This window comes from Macaca mulatta, chromosome 3 (genome assembly GCF_049350105.2).
Source record: "Macaca mulatta isolate MMU2019108-1 chromosome 3, T2T-MMU8v2.0, whole genome shotgun sequence".
NCBI lineage: Eukaryota > Metazoa > Chordata > Mammalia > Primates > Cercopithecidae > Macaca > Macaca mulatta.
Window position 1 is genome coordinate 106,260,181 of NC_133408.1, and position 12,927 is coordinate 106,273,107.

Below are 12,927 nucleotides of genomic sequence, written 5' to 3' on the forward strand. Positions count from 1 at the left end.
AATTTGGAAAAAGAGAAAAAGCTGTATATAAATGAGGAGTATGCTAATAGTTTTTCTGTTACAGAAAGCAAATTCTGCCTATCTTGTGTACACTGAGAAGTGAAAACACATTGAGTTGTAATAAAAGTGTTCATAGCCCAGAAACAGAATATATGTGTATATTCTACATTAATATACAAACTACACATACGTAATTTAAATATAGGACAATAAAACTGAAACATACATACATATATATGTAACATATTTACAAAAGAAATTCATAAAACGAGGAAGCCTAAACATTTACAAATCAAGTTTTATAAAAGATTCAAGTTCAAATTAAAATAATGTAATATTATTTTTCTCCTAAATCATTGTGTGTGTATGTGTGTGTGGCACTACTGGTGAGTACATGGTGAGCTAGGCATTCTATTAATACATAACCAACAATGATATAAAATTGTAACTACTTTCCCAGAAAGAAATCTGAGAATAAGAATAAAAAATCTTAAATATATTCTTAGCCTTGGGGTCAATAATTTCTCTTTTCAAAGCCTATTCTAGAAGCTAACACTCAGAAAAGTAGAAATATTTTTGTCACAAAATGTTTATCACAGGATAACTTAAGACAGCAAAAGATAGAAATGATTACATTAGCAACTAGAAAACAATTAACTAATTTATGGCATCTTCATAGAAAAATATTGAAGTCATTGAAAATAATATATATAAAGTATTTTGAATAATATGGGGGAAAGGATAATATAAAATCAGTTAAGTGAAAAAATTCAGAAACTAAAATTGTTTTATAGTACAATCTCACCTATATTAAAAATTAAATAGTACAATTTAAAAATACATAGCAAAAACTTTTAAATGTGCATATCCTTAAACACTTCTTATTCCAAGAATTCACCCTATAGATATACTGACTTAAGTATCAAATGCATATGTGCAAATATGCATCCCAATATTGTGATAGAAGATTGGCAACAACTTATATGTTCCCAAAATAGGACTGGTTAAATAAATTATAATACATGAAGACAATGAATAGCATGCATTGAGGCAATGCTGTATGATTATATGCGATCTTGAAGATTTAGCGTTTAATGAAGAAAGTGGCAGGATAGTATTTTTATTTTCTTAAAACGTAATATATTCATATAATTTTTTATACTTATAGGATAACTCTGGATTCACAAGAAACTAGTAACAGTAGTTGCCTCTGTGGGATGGGGAATATGGTAACTAGAGGATCAGAGGTGGGAGGAAGAATTTTCACTTTTTTAGATCTTGCATGTTTTGAATATGTTACTAAGTGCATTCATTGTCTTTTGAAATTAAATTAATATTTTAATTTTAAAGAAAAGTACAAGAATATGTAGTAAATTCATTTCAGTTAAGTAATAAGTGGTTTGCTATGTGTTGCAGTCTTTTAAAAGCTGCAACAGTCTTTTAAAGGCTCCCAATCTCTCCCAAACATTCAAGTCAAGGCTTCATACCAGGGCTTTCTGGGAGTAGTTCTTTTGTTTTTTGGTTTCTGGGTTTTGAGGTTTCTTCGGCAATCAAAGAAAGCAGTTGAATTTCACATCTTGTTTGAAGCCAATTAGGAAAAGAACAGCAGTTTTGAGACAGTAAAAGCATCCTCAAAATCAACTAAAGCCACAGAAGAAGCAGCTCAGAAAGCCAAGGGTGACTATAAATATATATTATGGTTATAATATAACCATAAAAATATAAATATAAATGTAAAAATTGATATACATTTTATATGCTTATATAAATATGTAATTCCCCAGAATTACAGACATTATGGGGAAGTCATCAGAATTCATGGAGGACATGAAAATAGATGGAAGGGTGGCTGAGCCTGTTTTATCTAGATGTGAAGGAGAAGTGTGACTCCATCTGGCATGAAAATCTACATTTCTATGTGAAAACTGTGGACACTTTCATTTTCTCAACGAAAACTGAGCAGAGAAAAATAACCAGCAGAAAATATTAATTACCAATCTTAAGAAAAATCAAACGATAAATTCAACTGTGTTGAAAAGGTCTTTTAAAATTCCAGGCAATGTTTAAGACTAACCCACTCATTAGAATTCTTCAATGGTTTTTTTTTTTTCTTTTTTTAGCCGGTGGGAGATTTCCTTTCATGGATGTATGATACATGGATCATATTAATGCACAATTCTAACAGAGGTGTCACAAAATCTTATATGCCCATTCGACTGCCAGCTAAAATATTTACATCTATGTTTAAAAAAAAAAAAATTGGATGTAGGCCTGGCGCGGTGGCCCATGCCTGTAATCCCAGCACTTTTGGAGGCCGAGGCGGGTGAATCACGACGTCAGGAGTTCGAGCCCAACCTGGCCAATATGGTGAAACCCCGTCTCTACTAAAAATACAAAAATTAGCCGGGTGTGGTAGCAGGCACCTGTAGTCCCAGCTACTCGGGAGGCTGAGGCAGAAGAATCTCTTGAACCCAGGAGACAGAGGGTGACAAAGCGAGACTCTGCCTCAAAAAAAAAAAAAAAAAAAAAAAAAAGAGGAAAAAGAGGATGTATATCCCAACAAAAGATTTATCATAAATAGGCTCCTAGAAGATAACAAAAGAAATTTAACGCACTACCATTAAGTTTTGATAGATTATCAGTTCTTCCTAGTAAATATCACTAATAGAAGCCAGAAAAAATAATCAATTGCTTATGAGCGGTTACTATTTTTTAAATTGTGATTTCAAGAAAACCTATTCCAGTCACTAACACTTTGCAATGGGACCTAAAGCACACAAAATAATAAATAACCATTTGCTTTTGGAATTTCCATCAAGGGGATAGGAGACTTGTGAATGTTGGAACAGTCTTCTTTCCTCTTCAGTGGAGCCTCTAACAGTTGTTATAATAGTTAGAACATTATGCTTCAATATAAGGCATCATGCTTGGTAATGTCATGCAGGTATTAAGTCTATTTGCAGATTGTGTTTTATTACTGCTGCTCTTAGAGTAATAAACAATGCTCTGTGTTATTTGTAGGATTTTGAAACCATCAGAAGCTCTTATATTTGTTACCACTGCAGAGAAAAGACAAAAGGCAGCCTGTTGTTTCCAATGAGTTCACAATGTATTGGAGAACATGGGGCTTGCTTGAGGCAGAAAAAAATAAAAGTAAGTTCATTTGCAGTTCAGTTATGTCTGAACTGATTAACGGTAAGTGTAATTTGTGAACTATTATTGTTTCCTACCACAGGCAGGTTTTATGATTTTCCATAATTATCTGAAACATATTTTACAAACTTTTGACAGCAATAAAAATATAAAGGTCTACAATTTAAGTGGCTCAAGACAAGTTCTGTAGAAATTTGACAAGTTTCTTGCCAACACAGAGAAGGAATTTACAACATAATAATTGAAAGAAAAATAAAACGAAGTGATCTTAGATCCATGAAGATTAGTTTACAGTCTTCCTTTAATTAGAAGTTGAATTCCTTCTTAAATGGAGATTTGTATTTCTGATTTCATATTATCCTTACTAAAAAAGGGGATTTATATTATTTTTAACACACTGTCATATTTACTGTTAAAAATGTAGATACTTAAAATTTTTTCTATCCAGTGGCTGCAAATCTCAGATTATAAAATCAATGATAACAACTCAGAATTTGTAGCAATGCAGTTAGTTAACAGCTTTCTTTGTTATCTCTAGTTATGAAAATATGTAATTGTGGAAATCACTACAAGTAAATGTGTCCCCTTCAATCTCCAGTTGGGTCACAGGCTTTTTACACAAAATTATTTTATTGAATCAAAAAGCCTTATTATATTGAACAAATCTCTGAATATCATTAAGTAGAAATATAGTTATATTGCCTTTGATTTTATTTATCTTTTAAACAACTGCATCAAGTTTGTATTGCTGCCTAGCAACCAACCCCAAAACTTAATAGCTTGAAATTCCCTTCATTCGAGGTGATTTCTTAATTCCCCTGATTCTGTACATTAGCTGGCAAGTTATCCTGCAGGGTTCATCTGAGCTCACCTGTTCAGCTGCATTCAGCTGGTGAGCCAACTTGGGCTAAGCTTAGCTATGACAGGATGGAGGGCCATTCTCTCCATGGCTGACAATCACCTGGACATGTCAGCTGGGACCCTTCCATTTTCCTTCAGGTTGGACTGGACTTCTTCATAGAAGAGTAGAGGAGTTCCAAAGCTTCTGCTTCAAAAGCAGAAGCTGCAAGGCCATTTGAAACCTACACTCCTCAAATTGGAGAATATCACTTCTACCACATCTTGGTCAAACCAAGTCACAAGCTAACCCAGATTCAAGAAGTAGAGAAATAGATTCTATCTCTTTATTGGGGTAGCTACAAAAATATTCTGGCCATGTTTTCCAATCTACCGTGCCCATATAATTAGAGATACCAAATTTCAGTCCCCACTGATAGCTATGCAGATTATGTCTTTTCTCAAGACATTTTACTACCATCTTCTAGAAAACTGTAATAACTACATAGATCTAAGAGGATTACTAATTACAATGATATCTCCTGCAGTCATGCAGAGCACACATACATAATTGTAAATGGCTGTTCTGCTCAATTTCATACTGATTACTATATTAAAGGCAAGAAGGGGCTGGGCTTAGTGGCTGCTGCCTGTAATCCCAACATTTTAGGAGGCTGAGGCAGGAGGATTGCTTGAGCCCAGGAGTTCAAGAACATCCTGGGCAACATAGTGAGACTTCACCTTTACAAAAAATAATAATAATTAAAAATAGCTGGGTGTGGTGGTGCACATATTTGGTCCCAGCTACTCAGGGGGCTGAGGTGGGAGGATTTCTTGAACCCAGAAAGTTGAGGCTGCAGTGAGCCATGAGCACACCACTGCACTCCAGCCTGGGCAACAGAGCGAGACCCTGTCTCAAACAAACAAACAAACAAAAAGGTAGTAAGGGCTGGAATATCAATAGGTACTTAGAGATGACAATGAAATAAAGGGGTATTGGAAACCAGAAATATAGGCTCAAATATTTATGATGATAGTAGATTGTAATAGTCAAGAGGTTAGACTGCAGAATCAGATGATTTGAAATTAAATTCCTTGTTCGTGAGCTGTGTGATCTTAGGCAAAGTACTTACTCCCCTGTGCTTCAGTTTCCTCATCTGTAAAATGGGGATAATTATGCCACTTCTCACATTGACTTGTAGTAAGGATTGATTGATATAAAGCACTTGGAAAGTGTCTGGCATCTAGTAAGCATTGAAAAAGTATTCATCATCATCATTGGTAAAAGAAGGAATCCATCAAATTGGGTACACCATTAGAAAGGAGAAGAGGGATTTTTTTCCTGAGTGAAATAATTCTGAGAACCAAAACAATAATCTTGTTAAATCAGATCCCATCTTCCAATGCGAGCTAAATGTTTAGGATAAATAGAAGAAAATTTAACAAGATGATAACTTTGAACATTTCTGAAACAGAATTTTAACCATTTATCTAGAAAGCTTCAAAATCTGGAAAAATGTGTTACTTCATCGAATAATTAGGAATGGCGCAATGCTAACAAGGATAGAACAAAACAATGAAAAGCAGAAATTGTCCAAGGACTTTTGTTAGGTATTTTATTAAAATATCTGAAGTCTGTAAGGAGCCTCTGGGTAATTTCTTAGAAACTGAGGAATTCAGGCCAGGCACGGGGGCACACATTTGTAATCCCAGCACTTTGGAAGGCCAAGATAGGAGAACTGCTTGAGCTTATGAGTTTGAGGTTATGGTGAGCTATGATCCTGCCACTGCACTCTAGCCTGGGTGACAGAGTGAGATCCTGCCTTCTAAAGAAAAAAAAAAAAGAAATTTAGTAATTCACAGTGAATATCAGTGAGTTTCCATAGGAAATGTATCTATGTGTCTAATACATATTTATATACTACAAGATGAACATCCCAAATTCAAGTTTGAAATGCTCCAAAATCCAAAACTTTTTGAGCACCAACATGATGTTCAAAAGAAATGCTTATTGGAGCATTTTGAATTTCAAATTCGTGGCTTTGGTATGCTCAGCCAGTAACTATAATGCAAATATTCCAAAATTTGAAAAAATCCAAAGTCCTAAAAATTCCAAAATCTGAAACACTTCTGGTCCCAAGCATTTCTGATAAGGAATACTCAACCTGTAGACATTAGTAACCTTCCAAGTCCCCAAAGTTCTGTTCCATGAACACAGGGGTATGTGTGTGTGTGTGTGTGTGTGTGTGTTTAGTGGAAGGTCAGGGTAGTGAGGTGTTTACACTTGGGAGACTCCAGGAATCTATGTTCCTAATAAGCATCCTAAGAGACTCTTACCATTAATCAGAACTGTGATACACTGCTCCCACTGAAATCTGGTCAATGGGCCAGCAGCATCAGCATCACATGGGATCTTATTAAAATGCAGAGGCCTGGCCTGGCGGCTCACTTCTGGAGGCTGAGGCAGGCAGATTGCTTGAGGTTAGGTGTTTGAGACCAGCCTGGCCAATATGGTGGAACCCCATCTCTACTAAAAATATAAAAAATTAGCCAAGCATGGTGGCAGACGCCTGTAATCTCAGCTACTCGAGAGGCTGAGGCAGGAGAATCACTTGAACCAGGAGATGGAGGTTGCACTGAGCCAAGATCGCACCACTGCACTCCAGCCTAGGTGACAGAGCAAAACTCCAGCTCAAAAAAATACATACATAAAATGCAGGATCTCAGGCCCCATTCCAGACCCCAGAATCTGCATTTTAATAAGATTTATTATTCCTATGCACATTAAGGTTTGAAAATAACTAGATGACAACGTTTGGTCACAGTTGCATTGTGGTTCCATTTTCCAAATCATTTTCAAACATTGCCAAGTTGGCATTTAAATTACTAGCTATGTAATTACTAGTAGTGTTCTCTTAAATAATGCCATTTCAATAAATTCTACAAGAAGATAAACCAAAGGTTCGTTTTTGCCACACCTGGTGTTTATGTCTCAAGGTATTAAATTTTGAAATAAAGGCTTTAAAATAACAATTGTATGTGTAGAATAACAGAATCATTCTACTAATTCAAAAGAGATAATAATAACCACAACAACAATAGCTACCCTTTGACAGTGTCTTTGTCTAACAATAGGCTCTATTATGTGCTGCCGCGGCTTACATATGTTATCTTACAGAATCCTCAAACTTCTCATTGTAAAACCACAACATTATTTTATCATTATATGATAATAATTTACATACTTTTGGTAAGGTACAGGTAAAATCTCTTGTAGCTATGCTTTTTTCCTTCTACCTTTTAAGAAACATTAAAAACGTCACTACTTTGAAGCTAATTCCGCTGTAATTAAATTGCTCACTTGTGAATCACTTCACTAGTAAATAGAGTAAGCCAGTGGGTAAGGAATAGTGCAGACTCTTTTTGTGACTTTTGCCCATTCATTCATTCATTCATTCATCTAACAAATAGTTATTGAGCTCAACATGTTTTGGGCTTTATACTCATACAAGAGATACAGAGGAGAACAAAATACAATCTGTCTTTAAGAAACATAAATCTAATAGAAAAGACAGATGAGGCCAGGCGCAGTTGCTCACTCCTGTAATTCCAACACTTTGGGGGACTGAGGCAGGAGGAAGCTTTTGTGTCCGGAATTGGTGGGTTCTTGGTCTTGCTGACTTCAAGAATGAAGCCACGGACCCTCCCGTGAGTGTTACAGTTCTTAAAGATGGTGTGTCTGGAGTTTGTTCCTTCAGACATTCAGATGTGTCTGGAGCTTCCTCCTTCTGGTGGGCTCATGGTCTTGCTGACAGGAGTGAAGCTGCAGACCTTCGCAGTGAGTGTTACAGCTCTTAAAGGTGGCGCGTCCGGAGTTGTTTGTTCCTCCCAGTGGGTGGGTTCGTGGTCTCGCTGGCTTCAGGAGTGAAGCTGCAGACCTCCACCATGAGTGTTACAGCTCATAAAGGGGGCGTGGACCCAAAGAGTGAACAACAGCAAGATTTATTGCAAAGTACAAAAGAACAAAGCTTCCACCAGCGTGGAAGGGAACCCAAGTGGGTTGCTGCTGGCTAGCGCCAGCAGCCTACTTTTATTCCCTTATCTGGCCCCACCCACATCCTGTTTATTGGTCCATTTTACAGAGAGCTGATTGGACCATTTGACAGGGTGCTGATTAGTGCATTTACAATCCCTGAGCTAGACACAGAGTGCTAGACAGAAAATTTCTCCAAGTCCCCACTAGGTTAACTAGACACAGAGCACTCTGTATCTAGCTCAAGGTTTGTAAATGCACCAATCAGTGCTCTGTATCTAGCTCAGGGATTGTAAACACACCAATCAGCACCCTGTCAAAACAGTCCAATCAGCTCTCTGTAAAATGGACCAATCAGCAGGATGTGGGTGGTGCCAGATAAGGGAATAAAAGCAGGCTGCCTGAACCAGCCAGCAACAACACGTTGAGGTTCCCTTCCTCACTGGTGGAAGCTTTGTTCTTTCGCTCTTTGCAATAAATCTTGCTGTTGCTCTTTCTTTGGGCCCATGCCACCTTTATGAGCTGTGACATTCACTGGGAAGGTCTGCAGCTTCACTCCTGTCAGCGAGACCACGAACCTACCTGGAGGAAGAAGCTCCAGACACATCTGAACGTCTGAAGGAACAAACTCCGGACCCACCATCTTTAAGAACTGTAACACTCACTGCGAGGGTCCGTGGCTTCATTCTTGAAGTCAGCGAGACCAAGAACCCACCAATTCTGGACACACTTTGAGCCCAGGAGTTTGCCACCAGCCTTGGCAACACAACGAGAACTTGTCTCTACAAAAAAAAAAAAAAAAAAATTAGCCAGGCATGGTGGTATACACCTGTAGCCCTAGCTGCTCAAGAGGCTGAGGTGGGAGGACCAGTTGAACCCAGGAGTTGAGGGCTGCAGAGAACTATAGTCGTGTCACTCTACTCCAGCCTGGGTGATAGATAGATAGATAGATAGATAGATAGATAGATAGATAATACATATGTAACAAGCAATCATAACTAGATTCAATACATAGTTTTAATAGCATTTTAAAGGATGCATAAGCGAGGCTCAGGAAGCACTTACACAGAGTTAATGGCCTGTGAGCTGTCATAATAGACAAGGGGACTTGATGAGGAAAGGTGCTACATACAGACAGTGGAAACAAAACAAGCAAAGGAGTGAAATCGCCTGATGTGTTTGGGGGAATGTTCTAGTTCACTATGGTTGTGGAGTGAACTAGGTGCATGTGTTTAGATATGTGGTTTGAAATGTTGGCAGAGGCTACATTGAGAATGTCAGGCTAAAGAGTTTGAATGAATATTGTCCTGATGGCAATAGGGATCCTTTGGAAGATTTATTCAGGGGAGTGAGATCATCAGAAGTACAGTTTGGAAAGATCATGCTGGCAGACATGTGGAAGATAGAATTGAGACAGTGGAGACAGCATTGAAAAATAAATGTATAGGCCAAGTCAGTAGGCATAAGGAGAAGAAGACAAATTAGAGAGAAGTGTAAAGTCCAAATGGACATGGCTTGATGTCCGGTTGAATATAAGGGATGCTGAAGAGAGCAGCCTCCAGGATCCTGCTTAGCTTTCTGGCATGGATCCTAGGTGGATGATGGCATCAGTCACTTCAGTGGGGAACACCATAGGACAAACAGGTTTGGGGCAAGAGAATAAGACATGCCATTTGGAGCAGGTTGAGTTTGAGTAAGTTTGTACATTATCCACTGGAAGTATGCAGTGCACGGCTAGTCTGGGGCCCAGAGGAAAGGCCTCAAATTATTTATGAAGTGTCTATCGTAATGGACCATTTATGGAGTGACTGACCATAAGTCGTCGTTATTCTCTTATATGACCATTTTAGCTGTCACATGCTTAGAAGGGATTTTCTTCCCTCTGCGTGACATTTTTCTTCTTTAGCAATGCTGTACAATGGAAGTTCTCTTTGTTGACCTCCATTTGAACAATATATAGAATTAAGCAAAATTCTCCATTCCCTCTTGTAAATCATAAACACTAACCTCACTGAACACTCCCAGGTAGTAGGTTTCTCTCAAATATAACCTCATACATCCCCTCGTACCAGCTGAGTTGAACACTTACCAACAGTTAACTTGATTGGTTCCCAGACCTATTTCATACCAGTGTAGTTGCTATTGTAATTACATCATTTAAATAAATATTATATAGAGCCATGAAATATGAAAGTGAAAATAAAGATGTGGTTTTTATGAAGACAATAAAAATAAGTTTGCTAAAAATTTCCTGTCAAATGAGTGGGTAAGACAAGTGTGATAGATCAGGGGAAATCATCAGAGTTTGGAAGAACTCATGTATTCAGATTGCTTTGCGTACATGTTAATTTCCCACTCCACTTTGAGGAAAGAAAGCTGGAAACTGTGCCAAAGGATTGTGCCTTTAGTTAATGCAAGAAAGATGTTGAGAGATTCTAACCAGAGGACCCATTCTCAAAAAGTCTTGACTCTCCATAGTAAAGTTAAATTGTCAAGTTAATGTCCATTTGTAATTTTACATTGAAGTAAAACGTATAAACTAAGAACCTTTTAAAAAATATTGTCCCACTTTAAATGACTTTTTTGACTAAGTAGCCAATATTGGTCCTGATCTCTTGGTTAAGAGAGTTTCTATGATCTGTGATAAATGTGTCAAATGTTGTCTATAGCTTGAACTTTTGAAGAAACAAAGTGACCATGAAGAACTTAATTCTAAAACCCCCATAAAGCACAGGAGATGGGATCCTCTGGTTGTAGCTCTGACTTTAGTTATATGCTTGGCCTCAAACAAGTTTTCCTCCTCTCACACCAGTTATTTCTCTTGGAAAATGGTCATTTTAAGGCAACTCAACCATATTTAAAAAAAAAAAAAAAAAAAAAAAAAAAAAAAAAAAAGGCCAGACATGGTGGCTCACGCCTGTAATCCCAGAACTTTGGGAGGCCGAGGTGGGCGGATCACAAGGTCAGGAGAGTGAGACAATCCTGGCCAATATGGTGAAACCCCATCTCTACTAAAAGTACAAAAATTAGCTGGACGTGGTGGTGTATGCTTGTAATCCCAGTTACTTGGGAGGCTGAGGCAGGAGAATCGCCTGAAACCAGGAGACGACGGTTGCAGTGAGCCGAGATCGCGCCACTGCACTCTAGCCTAGTGACAGAGTGAGACTCCATCTCGTTAAAAAAAAAAAAAAAGGAAAAACACACAGAGTGAGAGTTTTGCTTTACAAAACACAGCAACAAATTTTACAATCTCTTGCTCCAGCACAACTGAAAGGGATGATGTCAGTCAGTATCATTTAGGATTTTCTGCTGCCATGTAGATGTTGGGCATGTAGGAATCCTCTAAAACATGGTCCTGCTGTCTTATTTACTTTGGCTTTTTAAAAATGTATAGGCCGGGCGCAGTGGCTCACACCTGTTATCCCAGCACTTTGGGAGGCCAAGGCGGACAGATCACTTAAGGTCAGGAGTTCGAGACCAGCCTGACCAATGGTGAAACTCTGTCTCTACCAAGAAATAAAAAAATTAGCCAGGTGTGGTGGTGTATACCTGTAATCCTAGCTACTCAGGACTCAGGAGGCTGAGGCAGGAGAATCGCTTGAACCCAGGAGGCAGATGTTGCAGTGAGTCAACGTTGTGCCACTGCACTCCAGCCTGGGCGAGAGAGTGAGACCCCTTCTCAAAATAAAAAAAAAAAAAAGTGTGTGTGGTGTGTGTGTGTACATATATACACATATATAAACAAATATATAGTATTTGTTCAAGTGAAAGCAATTAAAGCCACCAGTAAATGTTTCCTGAGTTTCATGCATCATGCCACATTACACCAGCCTGCAGTGAGGGGACTAATAGGCTTAAGTGACACCCCAGTGGCTAATCCCTTAGCTACATTTGGGAAAACATGGGAAAAATATTGCAACCAAATGTATCTGAAAAGCAAGCCTCTCTAGAAGTCGTATCCTCAACAATGATTTAAGAAGATCAGCAAAGAAAATATTATCTTTCTTTCCTTATTCTTTTGTTTAAAAAAACCTTTATGAAATACATGTAGCACAAAAAGATTTAAGCACAAACTGGTGGCTCATGGATCCAGTTTTGCTTACATTCCTCTGTAGGAGCGACTGATTTTACGTTTAAAAATTGGGAGATTTCATACAAGCCTCTGAATCAGGATTTGGAGCTTTTTCACAAAATCAGAAAGGCTGACAAGAATCAGCTAGATTCAGCCATTGTGGCGGAGTGTAGAATATTCCCCAAACAGGTGCCTGTATGTTGCCTGTTTGCTATAAATGTTTAAGTTTGTAGCTCCTAAATTTTAGAAAGTAACAATATAAAATCAGCCACTGATACAAAACTCTGGCCCAAACTTCACATTCATTCAGTTATGCTCCCTCAATTATTTTCAGTTTACTTCTATCAGTAATTGGTGTCTATTTGTATTTAGCCATATATCAACTTCTGTATTTTCTAATTAATAATATTATCCATTGCTGTCTATATTCATCTGTATAGCTGCTACATTGCTACCTGCTTCTAATATGTCTTGAGGGCTTTTCTCCCCTCTTTAAGTAAGAGTCTTACTCTCTATATACAGTTTTGGAGGCTGGAGTTCTGTATCAGGCATCAACAAACTTTTGCTGTAAAAGGCAAGATAGCAAAATTTCTGGTTTTGCGTGTGACAGTTTCTACCCAATTGCTCAAATCTGCCATAGCCCACGAGAGGCCGCAAACAATGTCTTAGTCAGCTCAGGCTGCCGTAACAAAACACCATAGACTGGGTGGTTTAAACAACAGAAATTTATTTTCTCACAGTTCTGGAGGCTGTAAGTCCGAGATCAAAGCACCAGCGGGGTCAGGTCCTGCTGAGGGTCCTCTTCCTGGCTTGCAGACTGTCCCCTTCCTGC